This window comes from Vulpes vulpes, chromosome 11 (genome assembly GCF_048418805.1).
Source record: "Vulpes vulpes isolate BD-2025 chromosome 11, VulVul3, whole genome shotgun sequence".
In the NCBI taxonomy this organism is placed as follows: Eukaryota; Metazoa; Chordata; class Mammalia; order Carnivora; family Canidae; genus Vulpes; species Vulpes vulpes.
This window is the reverse complement of record NC_132790.1, coordinates 47,697,790-47,719,910: the sequence shown is the minus strand read 5'-3', so window position 1 is coordinate 47,719,910 and position 22,121 is coordinate 47,697,790. Positions and strand designations below refer to the sequence as shown.

Here is a 22,121-nt window from a genome sequence, read left to right as displayed (position 1 = left end):
GGAGACTTTAACACCCCTCTCATTGCAATGGACAATTATCTAAGCAGAAGATCAACATGAAAACAAAAGCTTTGAATGACACACTGGACCAGATGGATTTCACAGATATATTCAGAGCATTCTATCCTCAAATGCACATGGAACATTTTCCAGAATAGATCACATAATGGATCATAAATCAGGTCTCAACTGATACCAAAAGACTGGGATTACCCCTTGAATATTTTCAGGCCACATGCTTTGAGAACTGAAATCAATCACAAGAGGAAATTTGGAAGGAACTCAAATACATGGAGGTTAAAGAGAATCTTACTAAGAATGTATAGGTCAACCAGAAAATTAAAGAATTTTTTAGAATCTAGGAAACAAAAGAAAACACAACCTTCAAAACCTTTGGAATGCAGCAAAGGCAGTGCTAAGAGGGAAATACATAACAATAAAAGTCTTTCTCAAGAAACAAGAAGGTTCTCAAATACACAACATAATCTACCTGAAAGACCTAGAGAAAGAACAGCAAATAAAATCTTAACCCAGCAGGAGAAGAGGATGAATAACAATTAGATCAGAAATCAATGAAACAGAAACCAAAAGAACAGTAGAACAGATCAAGGAAATTAGGAGCAGATTCTTAAAAGAATTAATAAGATCAATAAACTCCTGGCCAGACTTATCAAAAAGAAAAAAAGACTCAAATAAATAAAATCATGAATCAAAGAGGAGAGATTACAAACAACACCAAGGAAATACAAATAAGTAAGGACATGTTATAAGCAACCATATGTCAAAAAATTAGGCAATCTGGAAGAAGTGGATGCATTCCTAGAGATGTATAAACTATCAAATTGGAAAAGGAAGAGATAGAATACCTGAACAGACTCATAAATAGTAAGGAAATTAAAGTAGTCATCAAAAACCTCCCAACAAACAAGAGTTCAGGGATAGATGCCTTCCCAGGGGAATTCTACCAAACATTTAGAGAAGAATACCTATGCTTGTGCAACTATTTCAAAAAATACATATGGAATACATACTTCCAAAATCTTTCTATGAAGCCAGCATAACCTTGATCCCAAAACCAGACACAAACCCCACCAAAAAGGAGAATTACAGACAAATATCCCTAATGAATATGGATGCAGAGATTCTCACCATGATATTAACTAATCGGATCCAATAGTACATAAAGAATTATTCACTCTGACCAAGTCGGATTTATTACTGGGCTGCAAGGGTGGTTCAAGAGTCACAAAGCAATTGATGTGCTACATTAGATTAATAAAAGAGAGGACAAGAACCCTATCATCCTCTCAATAGATGCAGAAAAATATTTGACAAATACAGCCTCCTTTCTTGACCAAAACTCTTCACAGTGTAGTGAGGGAACATGCCTCAATATCATAAAAAGTATAAATGAAAAGCCCACAGCGAATATCATTCTCAATAGGGAAAACCTGAGAGCTTTTCCCTAAGGTCAGGAAGAAGAGAGGAATATCCACTCTCCCTACTTTTGTTAAACATAGTACGAGGAGTCCTAGCCTCAGCAATCAGACAACCAAAAGAAATAAGAGGTATTTGACTCGACAAAGAAGAAGTCAAACTCTCACTCTTCACAGATGACATGACAACCTTTGGAAAACCCAAAATTTTCCACCCCCAAATTACTAGAACTCATACAGGAATTCAGCAAAGTGGCAGGATATAAAATCAATGAACAGATCAGTTTGCATCTCTACACACTAACAATGAGAAATGAGAAAGAGATATTAAGGAATCAATCTCATTTACGATTGCACCAAAAACCATAAGAAACCTAGGAAAAAGCCTAATCAAAGAGGTAAAGGATCTGTATTCTGAAAAATATAGAACTTTCATGAAAGAAATTGAATAAGGCGCAAATAAATGGAAAAGTATTCCATGCTCATGGATGAGAAGGAACAGATATTGTTAAAATTTCTATACTACCTATAGCAATGTATACATTCACTGCAATCTCTATCAAAATACCATCAACATTTTTCATAGAGCTGGAACAAATAATCCTAAAATTGGTATGGAACCAGAAGATCCTGAATAGCCAGAGGAATATTGAAAAAGAAAACCAAAGCTAGTAACATCATAATTCCAGACTTCAAGATATATTACTAAGCTGTAATCATCAAGACAGTCTGATACAGGCACAAAAACAAACACATGTATCAATGGAACAGACTAGAGAACCAAGAAATGGACCCTCAACTCTGTGGCCAACTAGTCTTTAACAAAACAGGAAAGAATATTCAATGGAAAAAAGAAAATATTTTAGATGCTGTTGGGAAAACTGGACAGCCACATGTAGAAGAATAAAACGACCATATTTTTTACACCATAAACAAAAATAATCTCAAAATGGATGAAAGACTTAAATGTGAGACAGAAATCCATCAAAATCCTAGAGGAGAACACAGGCAGCAACTTCTGTAACCTCGACCACAGCAACTTCTTGCTAGACATATCTCCAAAGGCAAGGGAAATAACTATTGGGATTTCATGAACATAAAAAGCTTTGGCAAAGCAAAGGAAATAGTCAACAAAACCAAAAAACAACTGATAGAATTGGAGAAGATATTTGCAAAGGGCATATCAGATAAAGGGTTGGTATCCAACATCTATAAAGAACTTTTCAAACTCAACATCCAAAGAACAAATAATCTAATCAAGAGGTGGGCAGAAGACATGAACAGACCTTTCTCCAAAGGAGACCTACACATGGCCAACAAGCACATGAGAAAATGCTCTGCATCACTTGCCATCAGGAAAATACAAATCAAAACCACAGTGAGGGGATCCCTGGGTGGCGCAGCGGTTTGGCGCTTGCCTTTGGCCCAGGGCGTGATCCTGGAGACCCGGGATCGAATCCCACATCGGGCTCCCGGTGCATGGAGCCTGCTTCTCCCTCTGCCTGTGTCTCTGCCTCTCTCTCTCTCTCTGTGACTATCATAAGTAAATAAAAATTAAAAAAAAAAAATTAAAAAAAAAAAAAAAAACCACAGTGAAACACCACCTCACACCAGTGAGAATGGCTGAAATTGACGATTTGGGAAATGATAGATGTGGGTGAGGATTCAGAAAAAGGAGAACTCTTTAACACTGCTGTGGGCATGCAAATTGCTATAGCAACTCTGGAAAACAGTATGGGAGTTCCTCCAAAAGTTAAAAATAGAGCTAGATTGTCACCCAGCATTACACTACTAACTAACACAAAGATACATATGTATCTGAAGGGGCTTCTGCACCCCAAAGTTTATAGCAGCAATGTCACAATTGCTAAACTATGGAAAGAGCCCAGATGTCCATTGACAGATGAATGCATAAAAAATATGTGGTGTATATTTGGGGGAATATTATTCAGTCATCAAAAAAATTGAAATCTTTATTTGCAATGACATGGATGGAACTAGAGGGTTTGATGCTAAGCAAAATAAGTTAGAGAAAGATAATTATCATATGATTTCACTCATATGTGGAAGAGTATAAGGGAAGGGAGGGGAAAATAAAACAAGACAAAATCAGAGAGAGAGAGACAAACCATGTGAGACTGCTAATCATAGGAAACAAACTGATGGACATGAAAGAGGGCACATGATGTAATGAGCACTGAGTGTTACATACATGATGAATCACTGAACTCTACCTTTGAAACTAATAATACACTATATGTTAATTAATTGAATTTAAATCAAGAATTAAAATTATTTTTTTAAAAAAGGACATGGAAACTATGAAAATGATAATACAATGGTCCAAAATATCTGGAATCCAGCAAAAATGGTTCTGAGAGGATTGTTTATAGCAATATAGGCCTATTGCTCAAAACTTGAGAAAAATTTCAAACAACCTAACTTTATACCTAAATGATCTAGAAAAAGAACAAGAAACAAAACCTAAAACCAGCAGAATAAAATAAATAATAAATATTAGATCAGAAATAAGTGTATAGAAACTAAAAAAAAAAAATCAATGAAACCAGTAATTGGTTCTTTGAAAACATCAATAAATTAAAACTTCCAGCCAGACTTACCAAGAAAAGAAAAGGAAAGTCTCAAGTAAAGAAAATTATCAATGAGAGAGGAAAAAAAAAAAAAACAACCAACACCACAAAACACAAATAATTCTAAGAGAATATTAGGAAATACTATATGTCAACAAATTGGACAACCTGGAGAAATAGGTAACTTCTTGGAAACATATGAGCTTATGAAATAGCAAAACTGGAACAGGAAGATAAGAATACTTGAACTGACAGATAAACTGCAAAGAATTTAATCATTAATCAAACACCTCCCAAAAAACAAAAGCGCAGAACCAGAGGGCTTCACAGGTAAATTTTGCCAAATGCTTAAAGAAGAATTAATATCTTTTTTCTCAAGATACACCAAAAGATAGAAAAGGAAGGAAAATTTCCAAATCATCCTTGAAGATGATAACAAAGCCAGATAAAAACATTAGGTGGAAGGAGAGGGAGAGAGAGAACTATAGGCCAATACTACTGATGAACACAAGTCAAAATGTAGTAAAATCCTAGCAAACTGAATCCAACAGTACATTATAAGTATCAGTGACCATGATTAATGAGATTTATTCCTGGACTGCCTAGTGTGGTTTAAGATACCCAAATCAATCATCCTGATACATCACATCAATAAGAGAAAGGATAAAAACCATATGATCCTTTCAATAGATGCAGTAAATGCATTTGACATAGTACTACATGAATTTATGATAAATAACTCTCAACAGATAGGTTTAGAGGGAACATACATCGACAAAATAAGGCCATCTATGAAAAATCCCAGCTAACATAATCCTTAGTGGGGGAAAAAAAAACTGAGAGCTTTCCCCTAAGGTCAGGAACAAGAAGGGGATGTACTCTTACTTTTATTTAACATAGTACTGGAAGTCTTAGCCACAGCAATCAGATAACAAAAAGAAATAAAAAGACATCCAAATTGGTAAGCAGGAAGTAAAACTCTCACTGTATCCAGATGATGTGATATTGTATGTAGAAAAAACAAAAGATTCCACCAAAAAAACTGCTGGAACTGATAAATGAATTGAGTAAAGCCCCAGGATACAAAATCAATGTACAGAAATATGTTGTATTTCTATACACCAATAGTGAAGTAGCAGAAAGAGAAATAAAGAAAACAATATCATTTACAAGTGAACCAAAAACAATAAACTACCTAGTAATAAATCTAACCAAAGAGGTAAAAGACTTGTACTCTGAAAACTATAAAACACAGATGAAGGAAATTGAAGATGATACACAAAAAATGGAAAGACATTTTATGCTTATGGATTGGAGGAAGAAATATTGTTAAAATGTCTGTACTTCTTAAGCAAAGTACACATTTAATGCAACCCCGTTCAAAACACCAATAGCATTGTTTACAGAGTTACGAAACAAAAAAACAAAAAAACAAAAAACTTCCAAAATATGTATGAAAACACAAAAGACACTGAATAACCAAAGTGATTTGGAAAAAGAAAAGCAAGGTGTCTGGGTGGCTCAATCTGTTGAGCCTCTGCCTTTGGCTCAGGTCATGATCCCAGGGTCCAGGGGTTGAAGCCTGCACCGGGCTCCCAGCTCAACAAGGGGTCTGCTTCTCCTTCTCCCCTTGCTCATGCTATTCCCTCACTCACTCTCCCTCAAATAAATAAATACAATCTTAAAAAAAATAAAAAGAAAAGAAAAGCTGGAGATATCACAATTTCAGTCTTCAAGTTATATTACGAAGCTGTAGGAAGCAAAACAGTATGATGCTGGCACAAAAACAGACACATAGATCAATGTAACAGGATAGAGAATCCAGATATACACCTGTAACTATATGGCCAATTAATATTTGACAGAGTAAGAAAGAATATCTAACAGAAAAAAAAAGTGTCTTCAACAAATGATTTTGTAAAAACTGGACAGCAATATGCAATAGAATGAAACTGGACCACTTTCTCACACCATACACAAAAATACATTCAAAATGGATTAAAGGCCTAAGTGTGAGACAGGAAACCATTAAATTCTAATGGAGAACACAGGCAGTGATTTCTTTGGCATTGGCTATTAGCAACTTTTTCTAGATATGTCTCCTGAAGCAAGGAAAATAAAAGCAAAAATAAATAGGACTACATGAAAATAAAAAGCTTCTGCATAGCAAAGGAAATAATCAAAACTAAAAGGTTACGTATGGAATGGGAGAAGATATTTGCAAATTATATATTCAATAAAGGGTTAGTATCCAAAATATATAAAAAGCTTATGAAACTCAACAAGGAAAAAACAAATAACCCAATTTAAAATGGGTAGAAGACATGAACAGGAGGGAGGGGCAAGATGACGGAAGAGTAGGGTCCCCAAGTCACCTGTCCCCACCAAATACCTGGATAACTTTCAAATCACCCTGAAAACCTACGAATTCGGCCTGAGATTTAAAGAGAGACCAGCTGGAACGCTACAGTGAGAAGAGTTCGCGCTTCTATCGAGGTAGGAAGATGGGGAAAAAGAAATAAAGAAACCAAAGGCCTCCAAGGGGGAGGGGCCCGTGAGGAGCTGGGCTGAGGCCGGGGCGAGTGTCCCCAGCACAGGAGAGCCCCGTCCCGGAGGAGCAGGAGCTGCACCGACCTTCCCGGGCGGAAAGGGGCCCACAGGGAGGTGGAGCAGGACCCAGGAGGGCGGGGATGCCCTCGGGCTCCCGGGGACACTAACAGGCACCTGCGCCCCGGGGACAGGCAGAGGCCAGGAGGGCCCAGGACAGCAAGGACGCTCCTGCCCAGAGCTGAGCAGATCAGTGGCCCCGCCCGGAGCCCCCAGGCCCTGCAGACGGAGAGCCCTGGAGTTACTGCGGGAGCTGACTCCAGGGCTGCAGAGCTGGCCCCGCCACTGGGACTGTTCCTCCTGGGGCCTCACGGGGTGAACAGCCCCCACTGAGCCCTGCACCAGGCAGGAACAGAGCAGCTCCCCCAGGTGCACACACCTGAGAATCAGCACAGCAGGCCCCTCCCCGAGAAGACCAGCTAGAGGGACAGGGGAAAAGCAAGCTATTGACCAAGCAGCACTGTAAAGTTCCAAGGCAAGTCGAAGGATTTACAGTATGTAGAATCAGAGGATACTCCCCCCATGTTTTTTCTTTTCTATCCCCCCCTTTATTTTCTTCTTCCTTTTTTTTTTCTTTTTTCTCTTCTCTTTTTCTCTTTTTCCCAATACAACTTGTTTTTGGCCACTCTACACTGAGCAAAATGACTAGAAGGAAAAACTCACCTCAAAAGAAAGAATCAGAAACAGTCCTCTTTCCCACAGAGTAACAAAATTTGGACTACAATTCAATGTCAGAAAGCCAATTCAGAAGCACTATTATACAGTTACTGGTGGCTCTAGAAAAAAGCATAAAGGATTCAAGAGACTTTATGATGGCAGAATTTAAATCTAATCAGGCAGAAATTAAAAATTCATTAAATGAGGTGCAATCCAAACTAGAGGTCCTAGAGACGATGGTAATGACGTAGAAGAACGAGTGAGTGACATAGAAGACATGTTGATGGCAAGGAGGGAAACTGAGGAAAAAAGAGAAAAACAATTAAAAGATCCTGAGGATAGGTTAAGGGAAATAAATGACAGCCTCAGAAGGAAAAATCTCTATTGAATTGGGGTTCCTGAGGGCACTGAAAGGGACAGAGGTCCAGAATATGTATTTGAACAAATCATAGATGAGAACTCTCCTAACTTGGGAAGGGAAACAGGCATTCAGATCCAGAAGCTCAAGAGATCTCCCCCTAAAATCAATAAAAATCGCTCAACACCTTGACATTTAATAGTGAAACCTGAAAATTCCAAAGATAAAGAGAAGATCCTTAAAGCAGCAAGAGACAAGAAATCTCTAACTTTTATGGGGAGAAATATTAGATTAACAGCAGACCTCTCCACAGAGACCTGGCAGGCTAGAAAGGCCTGGCAGGATATATTCAGGGTCCTAAATGAAAAGAACATGCAGCCAAGAATACTTTATCCAGCAAGGCTCTCATTCAGAATAGAAGGAGAGATAAAGAGCTTCCAAGATAGGCAGAAACTGAAAGAATATATGACCACGAAGCCAGCTCTGCAAGAAATACACAAGGGGACTCTGTAATAGAAAGAGGAAGTCCAAGGGAACAATCCACAAAGACAGGAACTGACTCAGCATCATGATGACACTAAATTCATATCTTTCAATAGTAACTCTGAACGTGAATGGGCTTAATGACCCCATCAAAACGCGTAGGGTTTAAGACTGCGTAAAAAAGCAAGACCCATCTATTTGCTGTCTACAAGAGACTCATTTTAGACCTAAGGACACCTAAAGACTGAAAATAAAAGGTTTGAGAACAATTTACCATTCAAATGGTCCTTGAAAGCAGGGGTAGCCATCCTTATATCAGATAAAATAAGTTTATCCCGAAGACTGTAGTAAGAGATGAAGAGGGACACTATCATACTTAAAGGATCTATCCAACAAGAGGCCCTAACAAACATCAAAATATTTATGCCCCGAATGTGGGAGCTGCCAAGTATATCAATCAATTAATAACCAAAGTTAAGACATACTTAGGTAATAATACACTTATACTTGGTGACTTGAATGTAGCACTTCCTACAATTGACAGATTTACTAAGCACAACATCTCCAAAGAAACAAGAGCTTTAAATGATACACTGGACCAGATGGATTTCACAGATATTTACAGAACTTTACATCCAAAGCAACTGAAAACACATTCTTCTCAAATTCATATGGAACTTTCTCCAGAATAGACCACATACTGAGTCACAATTCAGATCTTAATCAAAACCAAACAGATTAACAAAACCAGGAGTTGGTTCTTTGAAATAATTAATAAGATAGATAAATGATTAGCCAACCTTATTAAAAAGAAGAAAGAAAAGACTCAAATTAATAAAATCATGAATGAGAAATGAGAGATCACTCCAAACACGAAGGAAATACAAACGATCTTAAAAACTTACTATGAGCTGCTTTACGCCAATAAATTAGGAATGTAGAAGAAATGGACACATTTCTGGAAAACCACAAACTACCAAACCTGGAACTGGAAGAAATAGAAAACCTGAACAGGCTGATAATGAGGGAGGAAATTGAAGCAGTCATCAAAAATGTCCCAAGACACAAAAGTCCAGGGCCAGATGGCTTCCCAGGGGAATTCTATCAAACGTTTAAACTTTTTTTTTTTTTTAAATTTTATTTATTTATGATAGTCACACAGAGAGAAAGAGAGAGAGGCAGAGACACAGGCAGAGGGAGAAGCAGGCTCCATGCACCGAGAGCCCGACGTGGGATTCGATCCCGGGTCTCCAGGATCGCGCCCTGGGCCAAAGGCAGGCGCTAAACCGCTGCGCCACCCAGGGATCCCTCTATCAAACGTTTAAAGAAGAAACCATACCTATTCTATTAAAGCTGTTTGGAAAGATAGAAAGAGATGGAATACTTCCAAACTCGTTCTATGAGGCCAGCATCACCTTAATTTCAAACCAGACAAAGACCCCAACAAAAAGGAGAATTATAGGCCAATATCCCTGATGAACATGGATGCAAAAATTCTCAACAAGATACTAGCCAATAGGATCCAACAATACATTAAGAAGATTATTCACCATGACCAAGTGGGATTTATCCCCAGTATAAGGCTGGTTCAACCCTTGTAAAGCAATCAGCCTGATTGATCATATCAGCAAGAGAAAAAACAAGAACCATATGATCCTCTCAAAAGATGCAGAGAAAGCATTTGACAAAATACAGCATCCATTCCTGATCAAAACTCTTCAGAGTGTAGGAATAGAGGGAACATTCCTCAGCAACTTAAAAGCCATCTATGAAAAGCCCAGAGCAAATATCATTCGCAATGGGGAAGCACTGGGAGCCTTTCCCCTAAGATCAGGAACATGACAGGGATGTCCACTCTCACCACTGCTATTCAGCATAGTACTAGAAGTCCTAGCCTCAGCAATCAGGCAACAAGAAGAAATAAAAGGCATTCAAATTGGCAAAGAAGAAGTCAAAGTCTCCCCCTTCACAGATGACATGATGCTGTACAAAGAAAACCCAGAAGACTCCACCCCAGGATTGCTGGAATTCATACAGCAATTTGGCAGTGTGGCAGGATACAAAATCAATGCCCAGAAGTCAGTGGTATTTCTATACACTAACAATGAGACTGAAGAAAGAGAAATTAAGGAGTCAATCCCATTTACAATTGCACCCAAAAGCACAAGATACTTAGGAATAAACCTAACCAAAGAGGTGAAGGATCTATACCCTGAAAACTATAGAACACTTCTGAAAGAAATTGAGGAAGACTCAAAGAGATGGAAAAATATTCCATGCTCAAGGATTGGCAGAATTAATATTGTGAAAATGTCAATGTTACCCAGGGCAATTTACACATTTAACGCAATCCCTATCAAAATACCATGAAATTTCTTTAGAGAGTTGGAACAAATCATCTTAAGATTTGTTGGAATCAGAAAAGACCCCGAATAGCCAGGGGAATATTAAAAAAGAAAACCATACCTGGGGGCATCACAATGCCAGATTTTAGGGTGTACTACAAAGCTGTGGTATCAAGACAGTGTGGTACAGGCACAAAAACAGACACATAGACCAATGGAACAGAATAGAGAACCCAGAAGTGGACCCTCAACTTTATGCTCAACTAATATTCGACAAAGGAGGAAAGACTATCCACTGGAAGAAAGACAGGCTCTTCAATAAATGGTGCTGGGAAAATTGGACATCCACATGCAGAAGAATGAAACTAGACCACTCTCTTTCACCATACACAAAGAGAAACTCAAAATGAATGAAAGATCTAAATGTGAGACAAGAGTCCATCAAAATCCTAGAGGAGAACACAGGCAACACCCTTTTTGAACTCGGCCACAGTAACTTCTTGCAAGATACATCCATGAAGGCAAGAGAAACAAAGGAAAAATGAACTATTGGGACTTCATCAAGATAAGAAGCTTTTGCACAGAAAAGGAAACAGCCAACAAAACTAAAAGACAACCTACAGAATTGGAGGAGATATTTGCAAATGACGTATCAGATAAAGGGCTAGCTTGCAAGATCTATAAAGAACTTATTAAACTCAACACCAAAGAAACAAACAATCCAGTCATGAAATGAGTAAGTCATGAACATAAATCTCACAGAGGAAGACATACACATGGCCAACAAGCACATGAGAAAATGCTCCACATCACTTGCCATCAGGGAAATACAAATCAAAACCACAATGAGATCCCACCTCACACCAGTGAGAATGGGGAAAATTAACAAGGCAGGAAACCACAAATGTTGGAGAGAATGTGGAGAAAAGGGAACCCTCTTGCACTGTTGGTGGGAATGTGAACTGGTGCAGCCACTCTGGAAAACTGTGTGGAGGTTCCTCAAAGAGTTAAAAATAAATCTGCCCTACGACCCAGCCATTGCACTGCTGGGGATTTATCTCAAAGATACAGATGCAGGGGATCCCTGGGTGGCGCAGCAGTTTGACGCCTGCCTTTGGCCCAGGGCGCAATCCTGGAGACCTGGGATCGAATCCACGTCAGGCTCCTGGTGCGTGGAGCCTGCTTCTCCTCTGCCTGTGTCTCTGCCTCTCTGTCTCTCTCTGTGTGTGACTATCATAAATAAATAAAAATTTAAAATAAAAAGATACAGATGCAGTACAACCCTGGGACACCTGCACCCTGAGGTTTCTAGCAGCAATGTCCATAATAGCCAAACTGTGGAAGGAGCCTCAATGTCCACCAAACGATGAATGGATGAAGAAGATGTGGTCTATGTATACAATGGAATATTACTCAGCCATTAGAACTGACAAATACCCACCATTTGCTTCAACATGGAAGGAACTGGAGGGTATTATGCTGAGTGAAGTAAGTCAATCAGAGAAGGACAATCATTATATGGTCTCATTCATTTTGGGGAATATAAAAAATATTGAAAGGGAATAAAGGAGAAAGGAGAGAAAATGAGTGGGAAATATCAGTGAGGGTGACAGAACATGAGAGACTCCTAACTCTGGGAAACTAACAAGGGGTGGTAGAAAGGGAGGTGGGCAGGATTTGGGGGTGACTGGGTGATGGGCACTGAGGGGACACTTGATGGGATGAGGACTGGGTATTATGCTATATGTTGGCAAATTGAACTCCAATTAAAAATAAATAAATAAAATTTGTTTGAAATAATTAAAAAAAAGACATGAACAGACATTTCTCCAAAGACATTTAGATGGCCAATAGACATGTGAAAAGATATTCATCATCACTTATCATCAGGGGAATGCAAATGAAAATTACCATGAGTTATCACCTCACACCTGACACAATGGTTAAAATAAAAAACATGAGAAACTACAGAAACTATTGTGTTGGTGACAATATGGAGAAATGGAAAAGAACCCATTTGCAGTGTCCATGGGAATGCAAATTGGTGCCACCACTCTGAAAAATTTGGGTGTTCCTTGAAATATTAAAAATAGAACTACTGGGGATCCCTGGGTGGCTCAGCAGTCTGGCGCCTGCCTTTGGCCCAGGGCGCTATCCTGGAGTCCTGCGATTGAGTCCCGCTTCAGGCTCCCGGCATGGAGCCTGCTTCTCCCTCTCCTCTGTCTCTGCCTCTCTCTCTCTATGTGTATCATGAATAAATAAATAAATAAATCTTTAAAAAAAGAACTACCTTGCAATACAGCAATCACACTACTTACTCAACCATAAAAATGAAATGTTGTCATTTGCAAGGACATGGATAGAACTAGAGAGTGTGAAATAAGTCAGACAGAGAAAGACAAATGCCATATGATTTCACTTATATCTGTAATTAAGAAACAAAAACGCAGAGGAATAAATGAGAGATTCAAAGCAAGAAACAGACATTGAATTATAGAGAACAATCTGATAGTTACCAGAGTAGACTATGGGTTAAACAGGTGATGGGAGTTAAGGAACACAGTTGCTGTGATGACACAGGGTGATTTAGGGCACTGTTGAATTAATGTATTGTAAAACTGAACATAATATAGCACTAGTATGTTAACTAAAATTAAAACTTAAATATTTATCTGATATTAATATGTCATTTTTACAAGCCATATTTCCAAATGTGAAATATCATTTTAAGGTTATAAAATCAAGAGTAGAAGTATAACAGAGATAGCACTTGCATAAGCAATATTATATGAAAATCAGCAACTATAGTTAATACTGAATTTTAAGGAAATCTTTAATTTATGAAAATAGTTATCATAAGTGTTTTTCACATGTTAAAATCCCTTGTACTTTATTATATAATACAGAATTAAAATGCAAGAGAAAATCTATACTTTATATATTTGGAAATACATCTTCATAAATTGAACTACACCTACATTTCTTCCCCAGAGACCAGACAGTCAATATTTTGCTGTTAGATCATATCAAAAAACCATAGGAAATTTCTTGAAGCCCAATTCTGTAAAACAGTACTGAAGGACCCCACAGAAGTTTCAAGATTATTGCACTGAGAAGCAAGTTCTCATCAATAAGTCTCTGTAAGCCTCATGGTCCTTACCAGCAACATTACAAGAATACTATTTAAGGTGAGGGTTATTCCCATTATGAGTTTTGAAAGGAGGTAAACTACCACCTAGCAAGTTTTTCCTGGCATAAAATAAATAGATATTAGATTAATTTTTTCCTTCCCTCCTTCTTTCCTTCCTAATCTCCAGAGTGCCAAATACTTTGCACTTTAAGTTTTGTGCCTGTATCATAATAGCTAAACAGTTTCCTTCAACTTCTTCCTTCACCCTATTCCATCACGGCAGAGAAGTATGGCAGCAGATGGCAACAGAAACGCAGTGCACCTGGGGCAAGTTACTGTCAGGTTAATTGGCATGCAGTGACAGGAGTAATTAAAGGGAAGTGTGCCTAAATCTCTCTGTCATTCTTAGTAGGGGTTAGGTACACAAAAGACTATGAAGTAATTTATACAAGGCAAGCTACAATAAACATTGTAGAAGTCTGAATTGTACCTTGGGCACTGATATCCATATCTGGGCCTGATTATGAAGTAAGTAGTATATAGATAAGGAGATGTGCAGAGAAATATCTAAGAAATGTTGTTTATGACATAAATAATACCTAAGTTATCATAGAATATAAAATTCGTTCCAGGGAGCACAGCTTGGACCCTGTAATATTCAAAATCGGTTAATGGCAATATGGTTCTGATAATGGGTCAATTCAGGACAGAACTTTGACAGAACCCAGAGCTCTATGGAGTTATGGAAGAGTGTTCAGCTCTAAAAGAGAGTCTGAAGGTTTAACCAAAGTAGACTGAACAAATCCACATGCCTGTAACGTATTGGGAAGCAATGCTGAAGCATGCATGGTAATGGGATGGATAGAACCTATATTATCTGATGTTTTGTTTTGTTTTGTTCTGATCATATTAATCATTTAAAATGTATAGTTTAGTAGTGTTAATATATTAAATATTAATTTATTAAATATTAATTAATTAATATTAATTAATTGTGTTAATATATTCATTGTTGTGAAACCACTCTTTAGAATCCTTAGAATCTGTGAATCTGAAATTCTATCCCATTAAATAATCCTTTCTCTTCTCTCTGTAGCCCCTAATAACTGCCATTCTACTTTCTGTTTCCATGAATTAGATTACTTTAGATCCCATGTAAGTGGAATCATACAGTATTTGTTTTTTTGTGACTGGCTTATTTCATTTAACATAACATCTTCAAAGTTCGTCCATATTGTAACATGTAATAGGATTTACTTTTTTAAGGTTGGCTAATATTCCACTATATGTACATAGCACATTTTTGTTTTAATTGGGTCATTTATCTTTTTATTATTTTTCAATTTTTTAATTTAAATTCCAATTAGTTAACATACAGTGCAATATTCATTTCAGACTTATTTATTTATTTAAGAGAGAAAGAGTGAATGGGGTAGAGGTAGAGGGGGAGAAACTCAAGCAGACTCTCCACTGAGCATGGTGCCCCATGTGGCTCAATTTCACTACTCATGAGATCATGACCTAAGCTGAAGTCCGATGTTCGACCAACTGAGCCACCCACGCAGGTATCATCAGCTTAGTATAAGGGACAATACTAATGACTTGCTTGTTTGGAATGACTTTTTTTTTTAACCTCTCTCTATACTTATTTCAAATGCACATACTGGAACTTTTTGTTTTGTTTTGTTTAAGATATAGTCATGTACTTAAAACTGGGCAAATTGTAATTCTTTACCTCTCCCTATATCCACATCCCTTGCAAAATGACTTTGCAAATTCATCTAATGAGAGTGCATTTCCTTACCCACTGTGTTGAGTTTGGCTAAGCAACTTGTTTTAACCAGTGGAAAATGGAAGGATGGGATACTGTATGAGTTATGAAACTGGGAGACATTGTGTTTCTCCATTTGCCTGTTTACATTTTTGTCATATTCATGAGAAAAATCTGCTCCAGGTGCCCTGCTGATCCCAGAGGAATAAAGACATATGAAGCAGGCCTGCCATAGCAGATACCAAATCCAGGTGAAATCAGCCTATATCAACTCAGTTGGAGCTGACCCACAGACAATTGAGCATGAGATAAACTGGGTTTGAAAAAAACAAAAACATTATATTCCTAATGGCTGGTCATACAGTGTTATTATAGCAATAACTGACACAAAAGCAATTTCTCATAAATTTTTATCATCATTTCAACTTTGAGTATAAAATTAAATGACCATTTAGCCTGCAAGGTTCACTTCATGTATTATCTCACCCATTGTCATCAGCAGCATAAACATAATCCTATCCACCACACTTGAAACATAGGAATCAGGTGGAAATTTGACTTCTTTCCTTCATTTATTTATCTGTAATTTATTGAAATTTTTTTGAAAATAATTTTTTATGTAATCTTTCTTGCTCAATCTCTAAAGCCAACACTCTAGTACTAGATTTTCATCACTAAACTGTTATATTGGTGAATTTGGCCTTTATGTCCTGTTTTCTGTAATTTATCTTCCTCCTAATTATCACCAACATCAACAGCACCATCACTGATAATGTTTCTTCTCCTACTCTTTCCCTCTTTCTTTCATATATGCATATTTTTCATAGGGATTTATTAAACATATTAAACATTAACATCATAGATGGACCAGAGAATACAAGCTAGAATATAACTGAGGCTAACTTCAAAATAACAAATAGTTTTATTTAAAGCTCTATAAGGGGATCCCTGGGTGGCGCAGCGGTTTGGCGCCTGCCTTTGGCCCGGGGCGCGATCCTGGAGACCCGGGATCGAATCCCACATCGGGCTCCCGGTGCATGGAGCCTGCTTCTCCCTCTGCCTGTCTCTGCCTCTCTCTCTCTCTCTCTGTGTGACTATCATAAATAAATAAATAAAATCTTTAAAAAAAAAAAAGCTCTATATAATGTTGAGATAAAATTAGAAACAGTTCCAACAAAATAAAACTAACAAAAATAACAAATAAACAAAAAAAAACACCTCTCTCTTCAATAAGAAAGTCTAAATATTCTTTAGAGTAAAATTACTTACAAAAGAGCAAGTACTCTCCACTTTTCCCACTTTGTAGGGACAACAGTAATATTTTATAATACACAAAATATCCAACAAAAATATTAAGATGTATAAACCTTTGATAAAAAGCTATGTGTGTCTTTTATTTTTTTTTTGCTAGTTAAATTTTTTCCAATGTCTTGATTTTTTTACCTTTAAATGTTAATAAACATGATTAGAATATTCATAATCATGATAACCAGGGGCAGAGCATATATACTTTTAATCTTCTTATTTGGACTTTTACCCCTCCTAACTTGCCTCCAGTAGTATCCTCAGTTTTTGTACTTTATGATCATGCTGAGAAGACCAACCTCCTCAGAGTATTCAGAATTCTCTAATTCTCAGCCAATAAAGTTATTTACTCTCTATAAAGGCTCCTTATCTGATAAAATTATTTTTATACAATTCTATATCTAGTGTTTGCCAAAGTGTTAAATTTACGCTTTCAGATTTCATCATTATGGGGGGGTGGGGCTTAGAGGTTTAAGCTAGTAAGTGCAATAATATGAAGTAGTGTAGAAACAAATGAATACACAGGACAGCAAGATGATGTGGAAAAAAATCTTTAATTCTAAGCTGAGAGACAAAGAAAGGCATCACAGAATGCTCAAAAGAAGGGGTATAATTGATTTTGGCTTTACTACACATAATATTTCATTTATCCTACAATATTCACAGAATTATAATGATCTCTTCTTTAAAATTAGAAAGTCAATAAATCAAAGAAGTGAATCTTTGTTCCTAATGTTAAGAAATTAAGTGATAGGGTTGAGTTTTGAACTTAGAACCCTTTGCCTTTAAGGGATCTTTTGAACTTAGATCCCTTTGCCTTTAATGCAAAGCACTTTCTATTCTAAGCACTGGGAATGACAGACTCAAAAGCAAAAAGAAGAAAAACACAAGTGTGGGTAAAGAGGGATAGAAATTCAGGATGATATTCTTGTGATGAAGGTGAAAAAAGGTGATTATTATTGCAGGATTTCTATGTTGTTCTTTTTAGATGCTTTTTATGTTCAGAATGTGATATCACCTGAAGAAAAGAAGAGGAAATACATCCAATTTTGATTTTCTGAATTTCATGTATTATTGAGTAGCTATATAAAAATGTTTGTAAGTTGAATTTCTATGTTCTGGACCTTAATTTCAACTAATTTATATTAGAAAATTTCAAGTTTAGAGGAATAAATTTTTGTTCAATATTAAATAGCTCCTAAGAGTTTGACATGAAATTAATAATTATTAAAATATTTATGCATTTTCTTATATAGGTACATATGCTTCCACTACCTATTTTAGTATCTTATATATTCTAAGTTTTTATTAGGAATTTTACAATTTCTGAGTGTATAGTATTGTGGTCAAAGAATGTTGTAACACACTGGACCAGATATCACTGAACAGATATATTCAGAGCATATCACCCTAAAGCAGCAGAATAGACATCTTTTTAGAGTGCACATAGAACGTTAGAGTGCACATAGAACGCCCAGGGATGCCTGGGTGCCTCAGTGATTGAGCATCTGCCTTTGGCTTAGGGTGTGGTCCCAGAGACCTGGGATCAAGTCCCACATCGGACTCCCCTGCTTCTCACTTTGCCTATGTCTCTCTCTGTGTATCTCTCATGAATAAATAAATATAATCTTTTAAAAAGAACATTCTCCAAGATAGATCATATTGGAAAAAATCAGGCTTCACCATTGCATAAAGAGTAAGTTCATAAGATGTGTATTTTTAGACAACTCTATGAAACTTGAAGTCAACTACAAGAAAAATATTAGAAGGACCACCTCCACAAATGGAGGTTAAAGAACATCCTACTTAAGAATGAATGAGTCAACCAGTAAATTAAAGAAGAAATAAAAAATACTGGAAGCAAATAAAGTGAAAACCTTACAGTCCACAACATTTCAGATGTAGCAAAGGCAGTCATAAGAAGGAAGTTTATAGCAATACAGGCCTACCTCAGGACGCAAGAAAAGTCTCAAATATACAAACTAACCTTATACATAAAGGAGCTGGAAAAAAGACTGGCAAATAAAGCCTAAAACCAGCAGAAGAAGGGAAATAATTAAGACTAGAGCAAAAATAAATGATACAGAAATAAAAAAAAAAACACAGTAGAACAGATCAACAAAAGTAGGAATTGATTCTTTGAAAGAATCAAAATTAATTGATTAATTTACAACAAAATTAATAAACCCCAAACAGATGTATCAAAAAGAAAAAGGACCCAAATAAATAAAATCATGAATGAAAGAGGGGAGATCAAAATCAATACTGTGGAAATATAACAATTATATGAGAATATTATTTAGAATATTATCAGTAACCATATGCCAACAAATTCAGCAATCTGGAAGAAATGGAAAAATTCCTAGAAATGTATAAACTACCAAAACTGAAAAACAGAAAGAGACAGAAAATTTGCACAGACCCATCACCAGCAAAGAAACTGACTTAGGAATAAAAAAAAAAAAAATCTCCCAAAAAACAAGAGTTCAGGGCCAGATGCCCATGTTTGCCTTTTTTTTTTTTTTTTTAATTTTAAACAAATTTTTATTACACAAAGGTTGTCACATAGTTGGATATTTTTCTACTTTATACACAATTATTCTTACTCTTCACAGAAAGGCTGCTTAACTTTTCATCTGGTGATGGCAAACGCTAAAATCCTGCTTTTAACAGAATAGTAGTAAAAACGCCTCATTTAAGTTGAACGCAGTACATTGGTACATGGCTCTTGCACTCAGTTATCAGGAATGTACAAATGTCTTTTTATTCAAAAATACAAAATAGGGATCCCTGGGTGGCACAGCAGTTTGGCGCCTGCCTTTGGCCCAGGGCGCAATCCTGGAGACCCGGGATCGAATTCCACGTCGGGCTCCTGGTGCATGGAGCCTGCTTCTCTCACTGCCTGTGTCTCTGCCTCTCTCTCCCTCTCTCTCTATCTCTCTCTCTGTGACTATCATAAATAAATAAAAATTAAAAAAAACAAAAATACAAAATAAATTATCTGTAGGCATGGTCAATGACAGCAGTAAACCATTATATGTTGTCAACTGAAACCAATAACTGATGGTTATAGCAATTTTCTTAAACATCAGCCAGCCTTTTCTTCAGTCATTTCCTTCAACTGACTTCTCTTAAGTTATGGTTGAGGAACACAGCCTTGAGCTTCCTCTTACAGTTCATTAAGAATGGCAAAGCACTATTCTAGGAATCAGAACATGCCACCTCCCATACCACCTCCCGTTCCATCCATTCCACCCATTCCTGGGTCCTTCTCTTCTTTAGGAATTTCGGTGACTACAACTTCTGCCATAGTTAACAGAGAGACCACTCCAGCAGCATCCAATAAAACAGTTCTTACCACCTTAGTTGGATCAATGATTCCTTTTTCCACCATATTCACAGAATCTCCAAGCATAGCATCATAACCAACTTGTGAGGAACTCTGCATAATTTTCTCAACTATCAATGATCCTTCAATACCTGCATTCTTAGCAATGGTCATTGCAGGAATTTTGAGTGTTCTCTTAATAATTTCAATACCAATTCTTTGATCTTCATTAGCTGGAGTTATTGAATCCAAAGGCTGGAATGCACTGAAGCAGGGCAGAACCCCCTCCCAGAACAATGCCTTCTTCAACTGCAGCTCTCGTGGCATTGAGGGCATCTGTAACTCTTTCTTTTCATTCACTTCAACATCAGTTGTCCCACCAACCTTCAACACAGCTACTCCATCTGAGAGTTTTGCCAGACGTTCATTCAGCTTTTCCTTTCATATTCACTACTTGTGATATCTAATTGCTCAATGATTTCTTGAATACGTTTTTCAATTTGATCCTTGTCACCTTTCCTTTTAAAAGCATGGCATCATCTTTGGTCACAATGCCCTCTCCAACTTTTCCTAAGCAATGAGGCTGAACATCTTCGAGATTTAGAGTCAATTCTTCCCCAAACACTGCACCACCAGTAGCAATAGCCATATCTTTAAGCTGGTTCTTTCTATTGTCACCAAAACCTGGAGCTTTGACTGCCACAACCTGAAGACTGACTTTTAGCCTATTTAAAACAAGTGTACTCAGAGCTTCTCCATCAACATCTTCAGCAATTATGACCAATGGCTTACGGTGAGCGTTGGCATTTTCAAGAGCAGGTACAATGGACTGGACACTAGAAATCTTCTTTTCACTCAATAGTACATAGGCATCTTGGAATTCACATTTCTGACCTTTTGAGGTATTAATAAAGTATAGGGAAATATAACCTCGATCAAACTTCATGCCTTCAATAATTTCCAATTTATTATTCAGTGTTTTTGCATCCTTTACTGTATTGACACCCTTTCTTCCAACCTTTTTCATTTCATCAGAAATGATGTTGCCAACTTCTTTATCTCCATTTGCAGAAATCATAGTAACCTGACCAATTTCTTCAGGGGTTGTCACGGGTTTAGACCGCTTCTTAAGTTCAAGGATTACAGCATCAACAGCTAACATCACACCTCTCCTGATTTCCACAGGATTAGCACGTTTGCTAATCATCTCAAAGCCTTCCTTGGAAATAGAGCGTGCCAAGACAGTAGCAATAGTGACGCCATTCCCAGCCCCTTCATTTGTGTTGTTGGCAACATCTTGAACAAGTTTAGTACCAATATTTTATAATTGTCTTTTAAGTCAATTGACTTTTTTTTAATAAATTTATTTTTATTGGTGTTCAATTTACCAACAAACAGAATAACACCCAGTGCTCATCCCGTCAAGTGCCCCCCGCAGTGCCCGTCACCAATTCACCCCCACCCCCCGCCCTCCTCCCCTTCCACCACCCCTAGTTTGTTTCCCAGAGTTAGGAGTCTTTATGTTCTGTCTCCCTTTCTGATATTTCCTACCCATTTCTTCTCCCTTCCCTTCTATTCCCTTTCACTATTATTTATATTCCCCAAATGAATGAGAACATATAATGTATGTCTTTCTCCAACTGCCTTACTTCACTCAGCATTAATACCCTCCAGTTCCATCCACGTTGAAGCAAATGGTGGGTATTTGTCATTTCTAATGGCTGAGGAATATTCCATTGTATACATAAACCACATCTTCTTTATCCATTCATCTTTCGATGGACACCGAGGCTCCTTCCACAGTTTGGCTATTGTGGACATTGCTGCTAGAAACATCGGGGTGCAGGTGTCCCGGCGTTTCATTGCATCTGCATCTTTGGGGTAAATCCCCAACAGTGCAATTGCTGGGTCATAGGGCAGGTCTATTTTTAACTCTTTCAGGAACCTCCACACAGTTTTCCAGAGTGGCTGCACCAGTTCACATTTCCACCAACAGTGCAAGAGGGTTCCCTCTTCTCCACATCCTCTCCAACATTTGTGGTTTCCTGCCTTGTTAATTTTCCCCATTCTCACTGGTGTGAGGTGGGATCTCATTGTGGTTTTGATTTGT

The 22,121-nt window shown here is 37.4% G+C and overlaps 1 protein-coding gene and 1 pseudogene across 2 annotated transcripts in view; both read right to left on the bottom strand.

Annotated features, from left to right (window-relative positions):
• The window catches only part of CNTN5 (contactin 5), a 1,288,935-nt gene that overhangs the window by 1,102,183 nt on the left and 164,631 nt on the right, over positions 1-22,121 (bottom strand). The window lies entirely within an intron of this gene.
• Positions 19,699-21,329, bottom strand: LOC112915783 (60 kDa heat shock protein, mitochondrial pseudogene; annotated as a pseudogene).